Source organism: Somniosus microcephalus, chromosome 33 (assembly GCF_052327205.1).
Source record: "Somniosus microcephalus isolate GS21.2 chromosome 33, FLI_Smic_1.0, whole genome shotgun sequence".
NCBI classification, from domain to species: domain Eukaryota; kingdom Metazoa; phylum Chordata; class Chondrichthyes; order Squaliformes; family Somniosidae; genus Somniosus; species Somniosus microcephalus.
Window position 1 is genome coordinate 13,887,836 of NC_141019.1, and position 25,042 is coordinate 13,912,877.

Sequence of the window (25,042 nt, forward strand, 5' to 3'; positions counted from 1 at the left end):
GGGGGGGGGGCGGGCAGCTGCAAAGATGGGCAGGTAGAAGAAGGAAGTCGAGTAAATTTAAAACGAAATTAAATTAAATTGAAATGAAACTTTCTGGTGGCAGTGGGAAATAAAAGTAACCTAAATTAAAAAACTTATATTGGAACTTACCTGAAGGGAACCAGGGTTAACAAAAAACTTGCATGTAGCTACACCTGGAGCAATAAAGCAAAGTCGCAGTACCACTCTGTGTTGGGATGATTGAAAGGTAAGTATAATGGTAAGCACCCAATCCAGACATCGCAAAATTGTGCACAGGAAATAAGTGTGACAAACAGGAAGTGTTTGCTGTCCTTCTCGATGTAAGACGTTTAATACATTGCTAGTGGATGGCTGACAGGAAGTCAGGGGATATTGTGCTTTAAAAGGACGTGGTGTGGTGTTGGTGGCGATAAGTAATAGGATGTGGTGTGTGGGAGAGGCTATTGGTTATGTGCAATGTGGTGTGAAGGTAGTTTGGGGTGGAACATATTTGGTAGGAGTAAAAGTCGGTGAGGTAGAGTAATGAGCGGGTGGGGGTAATGAGTAGTGAGAGGCTATGGAGTACTGTGGGTAGTGAGTAATCAGGGCGGGTGTGAATGATATTTGGGGGCAGGGTAGTGGGTATGGGGGTAATGAGAAGTTGAGGGAGGAGTGAAAAGTTGGGGCAATAGGCATTTGGAAGGATGGGTTTTTAGCGGAAGTGAATAGTTTGGACATCACTGGGTATTGGGAAGGAGGGACGATGATGGTGGGAGACTGTAGAATGGGATAGAGGACTATTTTGAGTTGGGCCAATAGGGTGGTACTGGGATTTGCCCAGTGCCACTAGGACAAAATCCAACTACAAGTGGGAGGGCACCACTAATACAAATGGCTCAATCAAACTAAGATGTTTACAATAAAATAACACATGAGAATGGGATAGAGTTAAGAGTTGCAGTTTGAAATAAATATAAAGGGAGAGCAGCAGACTTAGATGAATAATGGATATTAAGCATTGGCGAGATAGTAGGGTTGAAGTGATGAGAAGGAGCCATGCAGCAGGAGAAAGAGGTAGCCACAGAGGAGTGGAGAGAAGGGGCTGAAATGCACAGAGGGAGCTGCGGAGAGAGTGTGGACTCGGGCATAGTCAGGAATGGCGAGAGTGGGCCGGACAGAAGGAGCCATGGAGTGGGGTGAAGGAGGAAGGGCGTAGAGGTAGATGGCCACAAAGAAACTGGAGCCGAAGTCAGCAGACCAGGGAAGTAGAGAAAGAGCAGGGCTAAGGCCAACAGATGGGGTGGGGAGCACTGAAGTCAGGGAGCAGAGTTGGGCTGCCAAGACAGTGAATGAAGCAGGTGGTGGCAACACTCCATGAGTCTTAAAGTGGGCGAATATCATCAATGCAGTGGGAAGAGGGGAACATGACACAGCAGTAGGCTGTGAGGTGGTCAGCCAAGGGGCCAGGTATGAGCTCGGCTATATTACCAGGAGCCAGTAGTGAGTTCGGGGAGAAGCCTGAAATCTGGAAATAAAAAACTTTTGTGGGTCTGGGGGGGGGGGGGGCGGCGGGGCAGGGCAGCAGTAAGAGCAAAACCTGACCGCGGCAGCTGGTGAATCTCAGCAACGGCGGGTGAGAAGCCTTGGTGACGGTGACATGGTAGAATGGGACCTGAACTGCTCAGGTGCCACCCTTCCACGTCTTGCCTGTCGGTCTCTTTCTCCGACCCATCCATGGTCAGGCAGCCCCACCCTGCAGCTTTCGTCTTTGCCTTAAAGTACTTAACACGCGATTAGTGAGTTTGCCAACTTATACAGTCTTTAATAAAAAATGTAAAAACAATGTGTTGTATAAAAGGCTCAAACTCTAAAAATGTAGTTTCCTGGTATTTATTGCATTAAAAATATCCGTAAGCCCCAAAAATAGTTCAAAAGAGGAAGTTTTTAACCGACTTTTCAACTAAAATGAAGAGGGGAGAGGCTTGTTGTGGTTCGAACATGGGAACATGTCAATAAGGAGGAATGCAATAAATTCTACTTCATCTTCCATTTAGGTTTAAATCATTTGGAAAAGAACCTGTAATCCCCTTCAACCCTTTTTGTTGAGGAAAAGAATACATTTTTAATAAACAATCTTTGTTTTGCTTTCTGTCAACAGAGAAATCTTAGCTTCTGTTAATCATGAGTTTAAGTGAGCAGTCTAGAATAGAATAGGAGTAATTAATATTTTAAATTTGAGACTTGCCGGAAATAGTCCTGTGATTTTGTTTCAAAATCTTTTGGAAAAAGCAAAGAAACTCCCAGGATTCTCGCAGGATAAGGGAACGCATCCTTTTCTTCAACTCCGAAACCTACTGGTGAGCGCTGGGCAAGTCTGAAAACCAAAGACTCTGAAGTGGTTGGAAATCCTAAAACTGATTAAATTGATCCACCAAATTGTCTTGTGTCTTTTAATGCCTTCCTTTAAAGCTTTTACTTCAAGGCCTCAGCCTGTCTGAAAAGCATGGGCTGCGACTGGAACTTTTGACTTCTGAAAAGTTTCGAACCACATCTGTGCGTACTGAGCCTGTGCCGTTTGCAGAATTTCTCCGTCTACAATCTGCACCAACGGGAGTTGAAGGGCAGAGGGGAGATTCCCCTCATCCAGCAAAGGTTTGTCCGTTTCTTTGCTTCTTCCCCAAAGACTTTACAAAACAGGAGATTGAATTATTAAAATGACTCATTTCAGGTAGGTCTCATTTAAAATATATACAATTAAAAAAAAAAAAAAAGTGCTCAGTTGAACAAGACTTCTGATTAACACGCCTGTGATTAGCAGCAGCTGTCGTTTCTTTGCCTATTGAGAATGGATTTTGTTTTTCTCCATAGAAAGGTTAGAATTTCAGTTATAAACTCTTCTATTGAACCATTTTTGAGGGTGAAGGGATTTCTTATATTTAAAAACTGGGGAACTGCATAAAGTTTTGAGTATTTTAGTTTGTTGATGGAAATTTATGCTTATAAAGGGTGTAGAAGTCAACAGACTCACTAATAATGTACTGATTGCTGTAAGGCAGAACGTTAAGACAGGAACTAGCTGACAACCGGAAAATAGGTGACTGGATAGGGATGCCTGTTGGCGCAAAAGGGACTAAAAGGTTTGAGGAAGGACTCTGATACATAGTTGGATCCCAAATTCTTGCCCCCCCTCTCCCTCTCCGAGTCTGCTAAATCCTGCTCCCCTTAAATACTGCTAAATGCCAGCAACCCCAAGTTCTGCCAGACACTGCCTCGTTTCCCCCCCCTAAAAAAAAGCTCCCACACTCACTTTACAGTCCAGCTGCACTCCAACATCCCCTTCTCTGGACGACTTCCTCGCCCCTACCCCTCAAATTCAGATGTGGCCCCCCCCCTTATGCTCACAAGATCCTAGGATGTAGTCCTGGTGCTCCTTGATCCCAGGCCATTCAGCAATATCCCCAGACCCTGGGATATTCTTCCTTAATGTTTCCAGTACCCTTCTCCCTGTGATCTCGCATCCCAGGAACCTGTCCTAGTGTTTTCAGGACCATTGGACCCCATTCCACTGTTTATAGACCCTGGGACCTCTCAATACTCCTAGCCCTTGAGACCCCATTCCATTGCTGATAGATATTGAGCTGCTTCAATGCTGATAATACTACTTGGCATAACATTCCCTGCTCTAAAAAAAAAAAAACCTCTAACCACGTGAGCAACATCATAGAAGATTTTGTAGGAATATATTAAAATCCTTCAGTTTTTGTGGCACTTGGCCACAGTTCAGTCACTGCTGTATCACACCTCATAATATTTTCAGTATGGTATGGTCATGTAGTCACGCTGCTGATACCCCTTCCTCTATTGGCGAGGCTGTTGTGTTTGCTGTCTTCAGTGGATTTGAAAAGAAGTAATGGTTATATTCCAACTTCCTTGCTGTAGCCAAGCAAACTGACGGATCAGATCAAAGTTCAGCTACATCCAGCCGTGAACGGTGGTGGACAATAAAACAAGTAATAGGAGGTGGTGGACAATAAAACAAATAACAGGAGGAGGTGGCTCCATGAGCATCCCCATCCTTAATGATGGCACAGCTCAGCACGCGAGTGCGAACGGCAAGGCTGAAGTGTTTGCAACCATCTTCAGCCAGTAGTGCCTCCATTTGAGGTCACCACCATCACAGATGCCAGTTGTCAGCCAATTTGATTCACCACGTGATAGAGAAATGGCTGAGCGCACTGGATACAGCTAGGATTACGGGTCCCAACAACATCCCGGCTGTAGTGGTGAAGGCCTATGCTCCAGAACTAGCAGCGCCTCTAGCCAAGCTGTTCCAGTACAGCTACAACAATGGCATCTACCTGACGATGTGGAAAATTGCCCAGGTATGTCCTGTCTGCGAAAAGCAGGACAAATCCAACCTGGCCAATTACCAGCCTACTCTCAATCTTCAGCAAAGTGATGGAAGGTGTCGTTGACAGTGCTATCAAGCGGCACTTACTCCTTAATAACCTGCTCAGTTTGGGTTCTGGCAGGACCACTCGACTCGAGACCTCATTACAGCCTTGGTCCAAACATGGACAAAGGAGCTGAATTCCAGAGGTGAGAGTGACTGCCCTTGACATCAAGGCAGCATTTGACAGAGTGTGGCATCAAGGAGCCCTAGTGAAACTGAAGTCAATGGAGTTCGGAGGAAAACTCTCCACTGGCTGAAGTCATACCTAACACAACGGAAGATGGTTGTGGTTGTTGGAGGGCAATCATCTCAGCCCCAGCACGTTGCTGCAGGAGTTCCTCAGGGCAGTGTCTGAGGCCCAACCATCTTCAACTGCTTCATCAATAACCTTCCCTCCATCATAAGGTTAGAAGTGGGGATGTTTGCTGATGATTACAGTGTTCCGTTCCATTTGTAATTCCTCAGATAATGAAGCAGTCCAAACCCGCATGCAGCAAGACCTGGATGACATTCAGGCTTGGGCTGATAAGTGGCAAGTAACATTCATCCTGCACAAGTACCAGGTAATGACCATCTTCAACAAGCGAGAGTCTAACCACCTCCCCTTGACATTCAACGGCATTACCATCGCCGAATCCCCCACCATCAACGTCCTGGGGGGTCACAATTGACCAGAAATTTAACTGGACCAGCCACATAAATACAGTGGCTACTAGAGCAGGTCAGAGGTTGGGTATTCTGCGGTGAGTGACTCACCTGACCAATGTTGGCAATTTTTTTTTGGTGCGCAGTCCTTTTAAATTTGCTGCGCAGCGTTTTATCCAGCGGCAGCAGCTGGTGAGCGGCCGCGCACCTTAGGGGGAGCATTGTTCCTGACTCCCCAAAGCCTCCCTACCACCTACAAATCACAAGTCAGAAATGTGTTGGAATACTCTCCACATGTTTGAATGGGTGCAGCTGCAACAACATTCAAGAAGCTGAACACTACCCAGGACACTGCAGCCCGCTTGATCGGTAGCCCATCCATCACCTTAAACATGGACACCCTCCATCATCGGCATACTGTGGCTCCAGTATGTACTATCAATTGGATGCACAGCAACAACTCTGCAAGGCTTCTTCGACCGCACCTCCGAAACCCGTAACCTCCATCACCTAGAAGGACAAAAGAAGCCAGTGCAAGGGAACAGCATAACCTCCCAAGTTCCGCTCCAAGTTGCACACTATCCTGACTTGGAAATGTAGTGCTGTTCCTTTATCATTGCCAGGTCAAAATCCTGGAACTCCCAAACTAACAGCACTAGGAGTACTGTACCATTACCACATGGGCTGCAGCAGTTCAAGAAGAAGGGTCATCATCACCTTCTCAAGGGCAATTAAGAATGGGCTGTACATGCTGGCTTTGCCAGTGAGGCCCACATCCCATGAATTGAATATATATATAAAAAAATGGGGTTATTTTGCAGTTCTCCTGTTGCTGGGGAAAAAATGAGGGCGGTGTACATTTTAGTTCTGCTTTTGATCATAAAGTAAATAATTAATTTTCCAAGGCTGTTGGACATAAATAGCCCATCAACCTTGCAGATCCCAGCTCCAGCAACTTGGATATATTGCACCTCACTTTGAATTGTTCCTAACTTTGACCTTTTCAACTGCATTCTACACTTCATTTCTGCTCTTGGTAGTGAAATATATAATTGAATCATTCAGCCAAACCATTGTAAGTAGTGCATTTCAGTAATATATATTTTTTAGAAGGGCGTGACTGCTGCCAACTGAATGAAGTAGTTGCGCGCGCGCAGTTGTTTCTCATCCGTCCGCAGAAGCCTGAATCAAAAGAAAACTTTACCTCGATAAATGCCGCAGAAGCCACTGACTGATGCACTGCAGCAGTAGGACATGACGTTCAATCATTCTGCCCGCCACATGGCAATGGTGATCAATGTGCGCATGCACAATAAGTACCTGAGACGATTCCAATCACACAGGGGAGCAGGGGGGGGAAGACTACTGACGAGGACTACGAGACAAACCAACTTGTGGACCCCAATCCAACTGACGTGTCCCGAGCAGCCAATCACGGGAGGCGGTGACGTCATCCCTGCTTCAAGTTCGACTTAACAGAAAAAACCTTCCATCTGTGTATGTTATTTTTCTAAAAACGCAGCAGACATGTCCAATCGCAGACACGTCCAATCACAAACCCAGGCCGAGCATCATTCATTCTTACCGTTTTGCTTGATTTTATTGGTCATGACCGGACCAGGATGATGGGCAGGGATGTGAACCAATGAGCTGGCAGGTTATTTTTCAAACTCGCCTATAGGAGGGGAGCTGGTGGTGAGCAATTTTTTTTTACCGTCTTTGCGTGATTCTACGATTTGCACATGCGCGGAAATTTTGGAAAATGTGCATGCGTGACAATTTTTGGTAATAGCGCATGCGCGAACATTTTGGCGATTTAAATATTTTCCATCAGTTGCACGCGTGACGATGCAACGAAGAATGCTTCTGTGCAGCTTCCGGTTTGTAGGCAGTAGTCACCCTTGTTTTTAGAAAGGTATTTGTTCTTGGGCAATGGTGACAAGGCCTCATTTATTATCCATCCCTAGTTGATTTAAGGTGCTGGTGTACTTCTGCTTGAATCATTGCAGTCCTTGTGATGGTGCTTGCACAGTGTTGTTCGGTAGGGAATTCCAGGATATTGACCTAGGCGACGGAACGGCAATGTATGCCCCAGTCAGGGTATTTAAAAAAATTAGTTCTTGGGATGTGGGCGTCGCTGGCAAGGCCAGCATTTATTGCCCATCCCTAATTACCCTTGAGAAGGTGGTGGTGAGCCCCCTTCTTGAACCGCTGCAGTCCACGTGGTGAAGGTACTCCCACAGTGCTGTAAGGGAGGGAGTTCCAGGATTATGACCCAGCGACGGTGAAGGAATGGCGATATTTGCAAGTCAGGATGGTGTGTGACTTGGGAGGGGAACTTGCAGCTGGTGGTGTTCCCATGCGCCTGCTGCCCTTGTCCTTCTAGATGTAGAGGTTGCGGGTTTGGGAGGTGCTGTCGAAGAAGCCTTGGTGAGTTGCTGCAGTGCATCTTGCCGATGGTACACACTGCAGCCACGGCACGCCGGTGGTGGAGGGAGTGAATGTTTAAAGTGGTGGATGGGGTGCCAATCAAGCAAACTGCTTTGTCCTGGATGGTGTCGAGCTTCTTGAGTGTTGTTGGAGTTGCACTCATCCAGGCAAGTGGAGAGTATTCCATCACACTGCTTACTTGTGCCTAGTAGATGGTGGAAAGGCTTTGGGGAGTCAGGAGGTGAGTCACTCACCGCAGAATACCCAGCCCCTGACTTGCTCTTGTATTTATATTTATGTGGCTGGTCTAGTTAAGTTTTTGGTCAATGGTGACCCCCAGGATGTTGATGGTGGGGGATTTGATGATGGTAATGCCATTGAATGTCAAGGGGAGGTGGCGAGACTCTCTCTTGTTGGAGATAGTCATTGCCTGGCACTTCTGTGGCGCGAATGTTACTTGCCACTAATCAGCCCACACCTGAATGTCGTCCAGGTCTTGCTGCATGTGGGCATGGACTGCTTCATTATCCGAGGAGTTGCGATTGGAACTGAACACTGCAATCAGCAGCAAACATCCCTACGTCTGACCCTAAGGTGGAGGGAAGGTCTTTGATGAAGCAGCTGAAGATGGTTGAGCCTCGGACACTGCTCTGAGGAACTCCTGCAGCAATGTCCTGCAGTGTGTGACTTGGAGGTGATAGACCTGGCACAGAGAATTCAGTTATGTGGCGAGACTAGAGACACTGGGATTGTTCTCCTTAGAGCACAAAATATTTAAGGGGATCATTTTATATAGGTGTTGAAAATTGAGAGGTTTTGATAGAGTAAATAAAAAGAAACTGTTTACATTGGCATGAGGGTTGTTAACCAGAGGACACAGATTTAAGATAATTGGCAAAAGAACCAGAGGTGAGATGAGTTTTTTACTTTCCATAACAAGATATGATCTGGACTGCACTGCCTGGAAGATTGAACCACTCAACCACAAAAAGATAAAAGAATTGAGGAGCAAGCTGAAGGAGCTCATGGGCTGAATCCAGTCCATGCGCTACGTCTTAGACACCATGGCGTAGGGGATGGGGGAAAAGTGGCATTGTGGTTCGGTTTAGAGAGGATGCAGTGGTCCCAGTAGCCACAGACACTTGAACCTGGACCTTCACATTGGGAGTAAAAGCCAAAACAGGAGTAACCGTGAGTTAAAAATTCTCATCCTTGTGTTCAACTCCCTCCATGGCCTCGCCCCTCCCTATCTCTGTAACCTCCTCCAGCCCTACAACCATCCGAGAGCTCTGCGCTCCTCCAATTCTGGCCTCTTGTGCATCCCTGATTTTCATCGCTCCACCGTTGGTGGCCGTGCCTTCAGCTGCCTGGGCCCTAAGCTCTGGAATTCCCTCCCTAAACCTCTCTGCCTCTCTACCTCTCCTCCTTTAAGACGCTCCTTAAAACCTACCTCTGTGACCAAGCTTTTGGTCACCTGCCCTAATATCTCTATGTCAAATTATGGTGTCAAATTTTGTCTGATAACGCTCCTGTGAAGTGCCTTGGGATGTTTTACTACGTTAAAGGCGCTATATAAATGCTAGTTGATTTTTTCTGAGAGAGGGTTGAGCAGAGTAACTAGTTGGAGGAAACATGATCATGAACAGTAAATGAACACATGGCTGCTTATAGAAACAAGCCTTGTGCTTACATTATTTTTCCTATCAAAAATTATTTCAGAGAGTACAAGAGTTCATACTTTGATGTTTTAATCCAAAAAAAATATGTAAATGCTTTATTTCAAGGCTCCAAAACTGAGGCTAAAAGGGTTAAATAATGAGGCTTTTTTGCATAGACTAGGCTTGTATTCCTGAGTATAGAAGTTTAAGGGGTGATCTAATTGAGGTGTTTAAGATGATTAAAGGATTCGACAAGGTAGAGAGAGAGAAACTATTTCCTCTGGCGAGGGAGACCAGAACAAGGGGGCAGAACCTTAAAATTAGAGCCAGGCTTTTCAGGGGTGATGTCAGGAAGTACTTCTTCACACAGAGGGTAGTGGAAATCTGGAACTCGCTCCCCCAAAAAGCTGTTAAGGCTGGGGGTCAATTGAAAATTTCAAAACTGGGATTGATAGATGTTTGTTGAGTAGGCATTAAGGGTTACGGAACCAAGGCTGGTAAATGGAGTTAAGATACAGATCATGACCTAATTGAATGGCGGAACAGGCTCAAGGGGCTTAATGGCCCACTCCTGTTATTTTCCACCACTTTGCAGTGAGCAGGAAGGGGCAGTGGGCTCACAAACAGCTCGTCCCAAAACACTCTTTGAATGTCCCGCCTTGCACTCGATGAGAAAAGTATTGGGAGTTGTAAGCACAACTACATGCTGGGACATAGCCTGTTAAGAGTGATTGTTCTGGGCAAAACTGAACTCAAGCCTTAGGATTCTTAGAAAGGCACAGGAAAAGTTTGTTAGGAACATAGGAATTGCTAGATGACAAAAGATCAAGGTCCATCTAGTTCACCTTCTACCATCCTGGTAGTCACATGATATAATGATAACAGAATTGTTGACTAATCACAGCAATCAATCTCTAGTCGAGGAAAAGCCCAGTGGGGGAGAGCTTTGGGAACCATAGGTCCAAAGTCTCCTGTTCCTCCCAAGCATGTTACACGCACCACACATCATGTCATAGTCATAATGGCACAGAAGGAGGCCATTCGGCCCATTGAGTCCGTGCCGGCTCTCTGTAGAGCAATCCAGTCAGTCCCATTCCCCCGCTCTATCCCTGCAAGTTTATTTCCCTCAAGTGCCTATCCAGTCTCCCCTTGAAAACATTGAGTGTCTCCGCTTCCACCACTTCCATCAGCAGTGAGTTCCAGGTCCTCACCGCTCACTACGTAAGAAAGTTTTTCCTCACATCCCCCCTGTATCTCTTGCCCAAAACCTTAAATCTGTGTCCCCTAGTCCTTGTACAATCAACTAGTGGGAACAGCCTTTCCCCGTCTAGCCTATCCAAACCCGTCATAATCTTGTACACCTCTATCAAATCACCCCTCAACCTCCTTTGCTCTAATGAAAACAAATCCAGCTTCTCCAACCTGTCCTTGTAGCTAAGATCCCCCATCCCCGGAACCATTCTGGTAAATCTCTGCACCCTCTCAAGGGCCTTCACGTCCTTCCTAAAGTGTGATGACCAGAACTGGACGCAATACTCCAGTTGTGGCCTAACCAGCGCTTTATAAAGGTTCAGAATAATAACCTCTACTTTTGTACTCAATACCTCTATTTATGAAGCCCAAGATTCCATATGCTTTGCTAACCACTCTCTCAATATGTCCAGCCACCTTCAGGGACCTGTACACATTAACTCCCAGGTCCCTCTGTCCCTGCGCACTCTTTAAAACTATGCTATTAAGTGTATATTGCCCCTCCCTGTTCCTTCTGCCAAAATGCATCACCTCACACTTCTCTGTATTAAATTCCATCTCAAATGTCTCGAATTACTCATACTGGGTCCCAAAATATTTTCTGAAAGAAATCTGTCTGATTTGTATTTGAATGAATCAATACTCACTGCTCCCACCGTCTCCCTCGGGAGCCTGTTCTGTAGATTGACCACTCGCTCACTGAAATAATGTTTCCGCAGATTCATTCTGAATTTACCCCCTTCAAACACAGGTCATGTCCTCTGATGAAACATCTTGTCATGGTCTACACTATCTCGTCTCTTCAAAATCCTAAAAACAGCAATTATAGGAACATAATAGGAACAGGAGTAGCCCTTTCAGACCCTCGAGCCGGTTTTGCCATTCAATGAGACCATAGCTGACCCGTATCCGAACTCCATCCACCTGCCTTGGCTAGGGTACAGATCAACCATTATCTTATTGAATGACAAAACTGGCTCGAGGGGCTGAATTAATACCCTTGGCTAGCAAAAAATCTGCCGATCTCCGATTTAAAATGATTAATTGAGTTAGCATCTACTGCTTTTTGTGGGGGTGAGGTCCTTACTTTTACTCCCTTTGTGTGAAGAAGTGTTTCCTATCTTCTCTCCTGAATGGCCTGGCTCTGATTTTAAGGTTATGTCCCCTTGCCCTAGACCCCCCCCCACCAGCAGAAAAAGTTTCTCTACCCTATTGATTCCTTTCAAAATCCTAAAAATCTCAATCAAATCACCCCTTAATCTTCTATATTCCAGGGAATACAAGCTTAGTTTTATGTATTCAGCCCTGGTAACATTCTGGCGAATCTGTGCTGCACTCCATCCAAGGCCAATATATCCTTTCTAACGTGCAGTGTCCAGAACTGTGCACAGTACTCCAGGTGCACTCCAGTGCTTTGTATAGCTGTAGCAAAACGTTCTTCCCCTTTATATTCTAGCCCTCTAGATAGAATGGCTAACATTCCATTAGACTTTTTGATTCTTTTTTGTACCTGACTACAACATTTTAGTGATCTGTGTACGTGGACCCCTAAATCTCTTTGGGCCTCCACTGTTCCTAGCTTTTCACCATTCAAAAATATGTTGAAATCCATATGCCACAGTTTTTCCCACTCACTTAATTTATCAATGTAATTTTATGCTCCTGTTTACACTACTTACTATGCCACCAATCTTTGTATCAGCGGCAAACTTGGATATATGGCTCTCTGTTGTGTTATCTAAGTCATTAATAAATATAGTGAATAGTTGAGGCCTCAGCACAGACCCTTGTGGGACACCACTAGTCACTTCCTTCTAATTCGAGTACATACCCATTGTCCCTACTCTCTGTCTTCTACCGCCTAACCAATCTCCTAACCAGGTCAATAATTTGCCTTCAATTCCATGAGCTTCAATTTTGGCTAACAGTCTCTTATGTGGAACCTTATCAAATGCCTTCTGGAAGTTCATATAAACTACATCCATAGACATTCCCCTGTCTAGGAACATAGGAACAGGAGTAGGTCATTTAGCCCCTTGAGCCTATTCCACCATTCAAAGAGATCATGGCTGATCTGCAACTTAACTCCATGTACCCGCCTTTGGCCCATATTCCTTAATACCTTTGGTCAACAAAAAGCTATCAATCGCCGATTTAAAATTAAAATTGATTTAGCATCAATTGCTGTTTGTGGAAGAGAGTTCCAAACTTCTACCACCCTTTGTGTGTAGCAGTGTTTCCTAATTTCACTCCTGCAAGGTCTGACTCTAATTTTTAGACTATGCCCCCTAGTCCTAGACTCACCAACCAGCGTAAATAGTTTCTCTCTATCTACCTTATCTGTTCCCCTTAATGGCCCAGAAATTCGGGTCTCCACGGGTGAGTACGCACGGGGTACTCACCCGTAAGCCCAATGGAAGTGCCGGTTTCCTGCATGCACTGCGCGTGCGCGGGAAACCGGCACTTCCGTTGCCCTGAAAGAATGGGGTTCAGAGGTTGAACGCGTGCGCGGGAGAGGCTGCGCGTGCGCATCGAACTTCGGTTTTCTTTGCAGGTTTTCCCGGGAGGGTAAGTCTCCAGGAGTTAGACATGTAAAAAGCAGGCGTAAGGCCTGCTTTTTACAAGGTAAGTGGTGAATTAATTAAAATTAAAACATTTTTTCCACAGGTTTATTATTTTTAAATACTTTAAAGCAAGGTAAGTTTATTTTTAGCCCCGTTAGAAAATATTTTTTTTTTTCAAAAATGTAAGTTATTGTTTAAAATAGTTATTTCATGTAATTTATAGTTTATTTAAAAAATGTGATGTTTTAAAAAAAATTATTTGAAGATTTAGTGCTGTTTTGGGGCCGTAGTATTTCTAAGTTTTGACAGCTCTTCCTGTCAATCTTATGAATGGAGCATTCCCTGCTCCGATTGGCTCTCTATGGCCCACGTGATCCCAGGGGACGCATCGAACTAACTGCGCCCCTGGGATACGCAAGCACTGCGCGCCGGCAGTTGGACCAGGCCCTGGATCGGAATTCCACGGGGGCCCACAGCTCAACGGCCGGCGCGCTAGGTAAGTGCAGGCCGGAGGCTTGCACCCGCGGGAAGCCCCCGACCCGAATTTCTGGGCGAATATCTTGAAAACTTTGATCAGATCACCCTGTAACCTTCTAAATCCTAGGGAATACAACCCTAGTTTGTGTAAAATCTCGTAATTTAACCCTTGAAGTCCAGGTATCATTCTGAACATTCCCCAGTCTACTACTTTAGTTACTTCCTCAAAAAATTCAATGAGGTTTGTTACATATATCACCTCTCAGTCATCTCTTTTCCAGTGAGAACATGCCCAATTTTCGTAATCACTCCTCCTAATCCAATCCCTCCATCCCCTCAATCATTCTGGTTGCTCTCTTCTGTATCCTCTCAATAGCTGCCATATCCTTTCTGTACTGTGGTGACCAGACTGTGCACATTATTCGGAGTGTGGTCGCACCAATGATTTATGAAGTGACCGGGTTACCTCGTTATTTCAGCTCAATATTGATCTTTTAATTCATCCCAACATCTGATTTGCTTTGCTCACTGCCACCGAACATTGTTGCGATAGCTTCAATTTATTGTCAATCAGGACCCCCCCCCCACCGATCGATCTCATTTTCCATGCATATCATTTTCTTTCTGAATAAGTAATGATCCCTTCCTGGATTTTTTGTCCCCATATGAAGCACTTTGCATTTCTCTACAGTGAATTTCATCTGCCACCTGTCTGCCCAAATCCTCCTGTTCAGCTTTGTATCATAATTAGCTTTGTATCATCTGCAAATTTAGCCACTAGTGATTCCTAGCTCCAGATCATTAATGAAGATATTAAACAAGAGGTCCTAAAACAGCTGCCTGTGGGACCCCACTGGTAACATTCTCCCAGGCCGATGACAATCCCTGTACCACCACCCTCTGGCTTCCATCGCTCAATCAATTACATATTGTAAGATATTTCCACTGAAAATATTTCTGTACTTTCAGTACCAGCTTTTTCAGAGAAATTGTATCAAAGGCCGTACCACAATCCAAGTGCACCACATCCACTGCCTTACCCCTATCAAGGGCATGTGCCACACCTTCAAAGAAAACCAGTAACTTAGATTGACAAGACCTTCCCTTCATGAACCTAGATTGGCTATCTTTTATGATTTTACTCCCATGAAGATCATAGAATCATAGAATGATACAGCACAAAAGGAGGCCATTCGGCCCATCGTGGGTAGAGCTATCCAATTAATCCCACTCTCTGCTCGTTCCCCATAGCCCTGTAATTATTTCCCTTCAAGTATTTATCCAATTCCCTTTTGAATGTTACTATTGAATCTGCTTCCACTGCCCTTTCACGCAGCGCATGTCAGATCACAACAACTCACTTTGTAAAAAAAAAACAATTTTCCTCATGTCACCTCTGGTTCTTTTGCTAATCATCTTAAATCTGTGTCCTCTGGTTACCGACCCTTCTGTCACTGGAAACAGTTTCTCCTTATTTACTCTTATTATCAAAACCATTCATGATATTGAACACCTCTATCAAATCTCCCCTTAACCTTCTCTGCTCTAAGGAGAAATAGCCCACTGAAGACCCTCATCCCTGCTACCATTCTAGTAAATCTCTTCTGCACCCTCACTAAGGCCTTGATATCCTTCCCAAGGTGTGGTGCCCAGAATTGAACACAACACTCCAGCTGAGGCTTATCCAGTGATTTATAAAGGTTTAGTATAACTTCCTGGCTTTTGTACTCTACTCCTCTGTTAATAAAGCCCAGGATCTCATCTTTTTTAACAGCCTTCTCAACTTGTCCTGCCACCATCAAAGATTTATGTACATACACCCCCCCCCCCCCGCTACAGGTCTCTCTGTTCCTGTACCTACTTTAAAATTGTAGTTCATATTGTCTTTCCTCATTCTGCCTACCAGAACAAATCACTTCACACTTCTCTGCGTTAAATTTCATCTGCCAAGTGTCTGTCCATTTCACCAGTCTGTCTATGTCCTCCTGAAGTCTGTTACTATCCTCCTCATTGTTTACTACATTTCCGAGTTTCGTATCATCTGCAAACTTTGAAATTATGCCCTGTATACCCAAGTCCAGGTCATTAATATATATCAAAAATAGCAGTGGTCCTAATACTGACCCTGGGGAACACCTCTGTATACTTCCCTCCAGTCTGAAAAACAACCATTCACCACTACTCTCTGCTTTCTGTCCCTTGGCCAATTTTGTATCCATGCTACTAGTGCCTTTAATCCCATGGGCTTTAATTTTGCTAACAAGTCTTTTATGTGGCACTTTGTCAATTGCCTTTTGAAAGTCCGTATACACAACATCAACCGCACTACCCTCATCAACCCTCTCCGATACTTCATCAAAGAACTTGATCAAGTTAGTCAAATACAATTTTCCTTTAACAAATCCGTGCTGACTTTCATTTATTAGCCCATACTTTTCCAAGTGCCAATTAATTTTGTCCTGGACTATTGTCTCTGAAAAATCTCCCCACCAATGACATTAGGCTGACTGGCCTGTATTGCTGGGTTTATCTCTCTCCCCTTTTTTAAATAGGCGTGTAACATTTGCAGTCCTCCAGTCATCTGGCACCACCCCCATATCTAAGGACAATTGGAAGATTGTGGCCAGAGCCTCCGCAATTTCCACCCTTACTTCCCTCAGTAACCGAGGCTGCATCCCATCCGGACCGGGTGACTTTCCTACTTTGAGCACTGCTAACCTTTTAAGTGCCTCCTCTTTATCTATTTTTATCCTGTCCAATATCGCTCCTGCCTCCTCCATTACTGCTACATTGGCAGCATCCTCTTCTCCAGTGAAGGCAGATGCAACGTACTCATTTAGTACCTCAGCCATGCCCTCTGTCTCCACAAGAACATCTCATTTTTGGTCCCTATTCACCCCACCCTTTGACTACCCTTTTACAATTTGTGTGTTTGTAAAAGACTTTTGGATTCCCTTTTATGTTCGCCGCTAATCTATTCTCATACTCTCTCTTTGCCCTTCTTATTCCCTTTTTTAGATCTCCTCTGTACTTTCTATATTCTCCATGATTTTATCTTTAATAAGAGTTTCCATAACTTTATCCACAATGGACGTCGAACTCACTGGTCTGTAGTTTCCTGGGGCACTTTTGCTACCATTTTTTAAGATAGGAATAACATCTGCCTTTCCCCAGTCCTCAGGCACAATGTTAAAGACATTTTGTATAGGTAAGTTTAATTGTTTTCTTGTAAATAAATTTTATTAAAAAGATTCTGTCTTATGTTACAAACCTTATTTCAGCGAGAGTTCAACATGGTAACAAAGAATTTTCAAAAACGATGTACAGCAGTCTCATTGGTTCTCCTTTTTTATTGTTAGCTTTTGCTGACTGCTCATTGTTGTTTTCATACTTCCGCAATAGTTTTTCATTGGAAGTTCACATACTTGCTTTCCCTGATTCTGATTGGTAGTTCCTATACCTGTTTATTTGTGATTTTTATGGAATTTCAGCCCATCAGGTACAAGTGTGAGAATTTTTTAATATAAAAATGTGTAATGGATAGAATGTGTGCTAAATACAAAATTGTTGTATATAATAACTAGTGGATCTCCTGTAACTTGGATGATGCACTGTTTTATGAAAGGAGCATTATACCATGTAATGCAAAGTTTAAACTGTGTCTCCTTAAGACACAAAATTTAGTAGATGCTAAGTAAACTTTGAGTGAGTTTGTTCGCAGGTTAATTGGTATTAACGCTGGAGATCAGAACTCTAACTTGCTTTGTGGGGAGTTCAGTTAAGAGCCTGCAGACGCTGTGGCTCTGGTAATTTGTGATCCTGTAGTTTTTCTGTACAATGACTGCCTTTATTTATTCATTTTTTTAAAAGTGTGGCACACATATATAGTGTGTGATGTTTGCAGTGTGATGGACAGGTAGTGCATACTGCACACACTGGGCTGGATTTTGATACTGGAGGCGTGTAGGAGGCGGGACTACAACTTTTGGGGTTGTAGTCCCGCCTCCATCGAGTTGTGGCCAACCCACGCGATTTTCACTTGATTGACCTTGTTGAGCCGCCCAGCGGGCTCAGCAGGCCAATTAAGGGCCACCCAGCAACAGGTGACGTCACAGATTGACATTTCATCTGTCAAGAGCTTTTGACAGATGAAATATCAGCGTTTGACAGCTCTTTGAAGCTGTCAAACACTGACAATCTGTACACTAAGTGAATTCCTTCCTCTCAGGCTGATTTAGCGATCTCTCCAGAACAGAAAGCTGAATGCTGCAAGTTTTGATAGCTCGCGGCCATTCTGCTTTCTGTGCCGGTGAGATGAGGGACTCCCGAGACCTGAAGGAAGGAAGGCTGTAAAGGTAAGTAAAACTTATTTAAACACTTTACACACACCAAACACACTTACCGCTGCACTCATGCACACATCACTCACCTGAACACTGGACATCTTCAACCCGCCAAGCCCTTCAGCCCGCCGATCCGCCTTGCTAACTTGGCGTGGTTTGGAGCCGTCGGGAATCCCACGCTTCAGGGATAAAAATAGGGATTAGGCTAAAAACTGCCTGTTAACTACCTGTTAACAGGCAGTTAATTGGCACTAATCCCCTTCCCGCCTCGGGGAGGCGGGTCCCAGCACAGGTCGGGTATCTGCCTCCTTTGAAACTGGCATGGAGGCGGATACCCGACCTGCCCCCCGATTGCGCGATTTTAACCCCCCACACGCCTCAACGGCCCAGTGAAAATCGAGCCCACTATCTTTATAATATTCTAGATGGATATTAGGGCTGGTTTTACAAACGTGTGCTCCTGGCGGGGAGCTTCGCCCACCACAGGAATTCAGGTGCATGGTCCCCATGGTTTTTTTATCCATTAATTTTAATTGATAGAATAGTACTGGGAACGTACGCACTCCTGAGCTCTTAAGGCGTAAAATCGGCCTCCAGCAGATCTCCCATGACATTGTTCGTGCTGAGTCAACGCATTTATTAAAAACAGGGTTGTTACCAATGTTCCCTCTAAGTTGCGCGGCTGTGCAGCAATGAGAAAGGTCCCGCGCAGGCCGCTCACCGGCTTCTCCATTGTAAATACCGTGCATGCACGGAAATTTAAAGGGACCGCGCACTAAAAGAAGCAGGCCGCGCAGAACAAAACGCAGCTTACAGGGAACACTGGTTGTTATGCCAAGTCATATTACCAAGGACACAAACTTATCAGCATTCGGAGCGACCTTTGGATCTGGGAGCATTGGAAAGGGGGTCCAAGGTCTTGTAATACTGGTATGTGGCCTCAGGATCTTGTAGTATTTTGAGGGGTGAGTACCACGAACATCGTAGAGGAGGTTCTGCGCACACTGGAGCAGTTCCTGAGATCTAAGCTCATTGGGAGAAGGGTCCTTGGATCTGGGAGCATTGGGTAAGATGGGTTCAGGGTCTGTGAACTTTGAAGGAAGTTCTGGGATCAGGAAGGACTAGCAATGTGGTTTGCGGATTTGTGAGCAGTGAGACAGGGTTCAGGATCTGGGAGTGGGGGAGGGTGAGAAAGTCAGGGAAAGGCGGTTTCTTGAATCTAAAGTGACTGAGGAGGCGGTTTGGAATATGTTTGGGTGCAAAGGTTGGCAGTATTGGGAGGAGCGTGATCTAGCAGCCTTAGGGGGAAGGGGAACCAGGAGAATAGAACCTAAACTTCCCTTGGCCCTTTTCACACAGTTAGGCCCAATCCTACACTGCGTTCCTGCTCATCAGCATCAGCCTAGATTTTTGTGCTTCCATCTCTGGAGCGGGACTCTGAACCCACAATCTTCTGACTTCGAGGCAAGGGTGCTACCCACTGAGCCACAGCTGACACTTGTCATTTGACACTTATTGAGAGAATATGGACTCTCTGCTCGGGGTCAAATAGGACACCGAGGTTGCCAACAGTCTGGTTCAGCCTGAGAGTGGACGGGGAGAGGGATGAAATTGGTGGAAAGGAAAACAGAGTTTGTGGCGGGTGCCGAAGATGATGGTTTAGGTCTTCTTAATGTTTAGCTGGAGAAAATTGCGACTCCTTCAAGACTGGGTGTTGAACAGGTAATCTGACAACATAGAGGCAGTGGAGGGGTTGGGAAAGGTGGTGGGAATTTAGAACTGGTTGCCGTTGGCGTACATTTGGAAGCTGACCCCATGTCTGCAGATGATGTCACCGAGGGGCAGCATGGAGATGAGGAAGAGGAGTGGGCCAAGGATAGATCCTTGGGTGACTCTGGGAGTACCAGTGCAGAGGTGGGAAGAGAGAAGCTTTTGCTTGAGATTCTCTGGCTATGATCGGATCGGTAAGAGTGGAACCAGGTGAGGGCAATTCCCACTGAGCTAGACAACAGAGGAGAGGCGTCGGAAGTGGAATTCACTTCCAAGGTTTGTGGTTAAGGCAGAAACAATGTCAACATTCAAGATTAGATTGGACAGGTGGGTGCAGGGATATGGGAACAGGGTGAGTAAATGTGATTAGCACTATTTGCTTGCAGGGAGAGTAAACGTTGACATGGACTGGTTGAGCCTAATAAACTTTTTCTGTGTTGTAAACTATTATGTCTCTCAGTGAAATAGTTGGGGTTAGGTTTGGAGAGGGGGGCTCGATAGACGACAAGGATTTTCAAGTAAAGGTGAGGGGTGAGGTGCTTTAAGGAGGAGAAGGTGCTAGAGGAGTAGGGGGAGGACCATGGTGTAACTTCATGATAAGGGCCCCACTACCACCACAGTGGTTTGGACAGGGCAGGAGGTGTAAAGTGTAGCTAGGTCTCAGTAAGGGGCATTGTGTCACCACTAGTGAGCCAAGATCCCATCGAAGCCATGATGTCAATGCAATCATCCACAATAAGATCAGGGATGGCAAGGGCCTTGTTCACAAGTGAACGACATTCTGGTGGGAAATGCGGAGAGGGCCATTGATTGTTCTGCTGGCAGAGTCCAAGTGGACTGTGGTGGGCGGCATGAACAAGACAGGAACGTGGTTTGTGAGGTTATTCCCCAGCGGGCAAGCTAAGCTTTAAGGTCAGCTCGATAGGAGGATGGGACAGTTGCGGTTGTTGCTTGTAAGTAGGTAGTAACAGGTACCTCAATGGGCCGTTCAGAGAATGCCAAGAGATTGCCCAGTCGACCCTGCAACGCCCTCCTCACTAACAACTGGGGACTTGTGCCAAAATTGGGTGAACTGTCCCACAGACTAATCAAGCAACGGCCTGACATAGTCACACTCACAGAATCATGCCTTTCAGTCAATGTCCCGGACTCCTCCATCACCATCCCTGGGTATGTCCTGTCCCGCCTGCAGGACAGACCCACCAGAGGTAGCGGCACAGTGGTATACAATAGGGAGGGAGTGGCCCTGGCAGTCCTCAACATTGACTCCGGACCACACAAAGTCTCATGACTTCAGGTCAAGCATGGGCAAGGAAACCTGCTGATTACCACCTACCGCCCTCACTCAGCTGATGAATCAGTACTCCTCCATGTTGAACACCGCTTGGAAGAAGCACTGAGGGGTAGCAAGGGCACAGAATGTACTCTGGGTGGGGGACTTCAATGTCCATCACCAAGATTGGCTCAGTAGCACCACTATTAACTGAGCTGGCTGAGTCCTGAAGGACATAGCTGCCAGTCTGGGCCTGCGGCAGGTGGTGAGAGAACCAACACGAGGGGAAAAACCTACTTGACCTTGTCCTCACCAGTCTACCAGTCGCAGATGCATCTGTCCATGACAGTATTGGTAGGAGTGACCACCGCACAGTCATTGTGGAGCCGAAGTCCCGTCTTCACACTGAGGACACCCTCCATCATGTGAAATGGGATAGATTCAGAACAGATCTAGCAGCTCAAAACTGGGCATCCATGAGGCACTGTGGGCCATCAGCAGCAGCAGAATTGTATTCCACCACAATCTGTAATCTCATGGCCCGGTATATCCCTCAGTCTACCATTACCATCAAGCCAGGGGACCAACCTTGGTTCAATAAGGAGTGCAGAAGAGCATGCCAGGAGCAGCACCAGGCATACCTAAAAATGAGGTGCCAACCTGGGGAAGTTGCAACACAGGTCTACATGCATGCGAAACAGCGGAAGCAGCATGCTATAGATAGAGCTAAGCAATCCCACAATCAACGGATCAGATCAAAGTTGTGCAGTCCTGCCACATCCAATCGTGAATGGTGGTGGACTATTAAACAACTAATGGGAGGAGGAGGCTCCATGGATATCCCCATCCTCAATGATGGTGGGGCAAAAGACAAGGCTGAAGCGTTTGCAACCATCTTCAGCCAGAAGTGCCAAGTGGATGATCCATATCGGCCTCCTACTGAGGTCCCCACCATCACAGAAGCCAGTCTTCAGCCAATTCGATTCACTCAAGGCTCCGACAACATCCTGGCTGTCATGCTGAAGACTTGTGGTCCAGAACTAGCCGCGCCTCTAGCCAAGCTGTTCCAATACAGCTACACTGGCATCTACCCGACAATGTGGAAAACTGCCCAGCTATGTCCTGTCCACAGAAATCTGGCCAATTATCGCCTAATCAGTCTACTCTCAATCATCAACAGAGTGATGTAAGGTGTCGTCGACAGTGCTATCAAGCGGCACTTACACCAATAACCTGCTCACCGACGCCCAGTTGGGGTTCTGCCAGGACTACTTGGCCCCCGACCTCATTTACAGCCTTGGTCCAAACATGGACAAAGGAGCTGAATTCCAGAGGTGAGGTGAGAGTGACTGTCCTTGACGTCAAGGCAGCATTTGACTGAGTGTGGCATCAAGGAGCCCTAGTGAAACTGAAGTCAATGGGAATCGGGGGGGAAAACCCTCTACTGGCTGAAGTCATACCTAGCACAAAGGAAGATGGTTGTGGTTGTTGGAGGTCAATCATCTCAGCCCCAGGACATCGCTACAGGTGTTCCTCAGGGCAGTGTCCTAGGCCCAACCATCTTCAGCTGCTTCATCAATGACCTTCCCTCCGTCATAAGGTCAGAAGTGGGGATGTTCACTGATGATTGCAGTGTTCAGCGCCATTCACAACTCCTCAGATAATGAAGTAGTCCATGCATGCAGCAAGACCTGAATGACATTCAGGCTTGGGCTGATAAGTGGCAGGTAACATTCGCGCCACACAAGTGCCAGGCAATGACTATCTCCAACAAGCGAGAGTCTAACCATCGCACCCTGACATTCAACGGCATTACCATCGCCGAATCCCTCACCATCAACATCCTGGGGGTCACATTGACCAGAAACTTAACTGGACCAGCCACATACTGTGGCAACAACAGCAGGTCCGAAGCTGGGTATTCTGCAGCGAGTGTCTCACCTCCTGACTCCCCAAAGCCTTTCTACCATCTACAAGGCACAAGTCAGGAGTGTGATGGAATACTCTCCACTTGCCTGGATGAGTGCAGCTGCAACAACACTCAAGAAGCTCGACACCATCCAGGACAAAGCAGCCAGCTTGATTGGCACCCCATCCACCACCTTAGATATTCACTCCCTCCACCACCGGTGCACCGTGGCTGCAGTGTGTACCAGAAGATGCACTGCAGCAACTCGCCAAGGCTTCTTCGACAGCACCTCCCAAACCCCCGACCTCTACCACCTAGAAAGAAAAGGGCAGCAGGCACATGGGAACACCGTCACCTGCAAGTTCCCCTCCCATGTTACACACCATCCTGACTTGGAAATATATCTATGGAAGTGCCTTCACCTCACAGACTGCAGCGGTTCAAGAAGGCGGCTCACCACCACCTTCTCAAGGGCCACTAGGGATGGGCAATAAATGCTGGCTTTGCCAGCGTCGCCCACATCCCAGGAACGAATTTTTAAAAAATGCACAGAGGTTATAGGCTTATTCAAGGAGGATGCAAGCTTGTGCTCACTGACCTACATTGGCTTCTGGTTTGGCAACACCTCAATTTTAAAATTCTCATCCTTGTATTCAAATCCCTCTATGGCCTCGCCCCTCCCTATCTCTGTAACCCCCTACAGCCCTCTGAGATCTCTGCGCTCTTCAAATTCTGGCCTCTTGCGCATCCCCGATTTTAATCACTCCACCATTGGCGCCCGGGCCTTCAGCTGTCTGGGCCCTAAGCTTTGCAATTCCCTCCCTAAACCTCTCCGCCTCTCTACCTCTCTCTCCTTTAAGACGCTCCTTAAAACCTACCTCTTTGACCAAGCTTTTAGTTACCTGTCCTGATATCTCCTATGTAGCTCGGTGTCAAATTTTGTTTGATCACGCTCCTGTGAAGCGCCTTGGGACCTTTTACTATATTAAAGGTGCTATATAAATGAAAGTTGTTGTTGTGATGGCAACAGAAACAAAAATGACCTGATAAAATGCACAAAAGCTCAGAGTTTGCTGTTTCCAAGTTTTTAATGTAATAAAAAACTTAAACCTCAAAAATAGTTCAGAAGAGCAAGATTGTGTAACTAAATGTCTAACCAAAATAAAGAAGTGACTGACTAAAGCAAAAAAACATGCTCGATAAAGTCTCTTGTATAACCATCAGCAAAGAAATCAGAATCACAAGTGGTGCTGATTACAAGTGTTGTTGGAGTAGTTCATAATAGAACACAACATTTAATAAATGTCACCACCTTCCTGATACAAGCTTTGAAAATTCAATCTGTATTTTTTCATAATCTTTTGGAAGAAGTAAAGAAACTCAGCTCTTCACAGATGAGGGGATAGACCCTTCTTTAATTCCTGCTGATGCACGAATTGCATGCGCGGAAATTCTGCAAACTGCGCATATTTGGAATGCATAGCTGTGGTGAAAGCTCTGTCCAATAGTTAAGATAAAAAATATTCAGTTGAAGCCCCAGCTTTTGAGCCAGGCTGATGTCTTGAAATAAGTTTTTTGAATGAAGATATTAAAAGACACAAAAGGTGATTTTTAGTGGGTTTATTTAATTGTTATTTTGAAACATGCACTTTTTAAATTTTGTTTAAAAAAATTTTTGGACATCAGAAATTTCAGTTACTTAGCAAAAATGGCAGATGATTTTTTTTCAAAATGCATTTTGAGTGATTTGATTGGTTCTGCAAATGATGACTGAAATGTTGAATGTTGATGTAGGGTTTTCTCATTATAAACATCAACATGTTCCTGTGAGGTTTTTCTACTTTATAGTTTGCATAGGCAGTTTAATGTTAAATGTAGCATGACGCGAATTCATGACATAGGAAGTAAGGTTTGTGGATAGGAAGTGTGCAAGACTTCTAATATTGCATTGATATGCCTGTCAAGCCAAAATTCTGTATGATATCAATGGATTCGTTCCAATTTGTGTCGCAGTGCTGGCTTCGGAGGTATATGATTTATTTGATAATCATGAAGAATAACAGATTTGGCATTATATAAAAAATGTGTCTTTATCAATAAATTGATGGTGAAATTCTGGTTTTCATGTTGATAGCCAGTTCTGTGTAGGTGTACTCGGCTCAGTGCTGTGAGGCAGTTGCCCGTGTTGAAAAAAGTAGACGATGAGGTGAATCAGGAAGTGGTGACGAGTTAATGCCATGTCTGAGCTTTAAAAGCACGTACATTGTAC

The 25,042-nt window shown here is 45.5% G+C and overlaps 2 protein-coding genes across 5 annotated transcripts in view; both read left to right on the forward strand.

The window, feature by feature from the left end:
• LOC147096970 (uncharacterized) overlaps positions 1-25,042 on the forward strand; it is a 1,290,222-nt gene that overhangs the window by 326,607 nt on the left and 938,573 nt on the right. The window lies entirely within an intron of this gene.
• Positions 1-25,042, forward strand: part of LOC147096972 (uncharacterized) — an 81,654-nt gene that overhangs the window by 7,280 nt on the left and 49,332 nt on the right. The window lies entirely within an intron of this gene.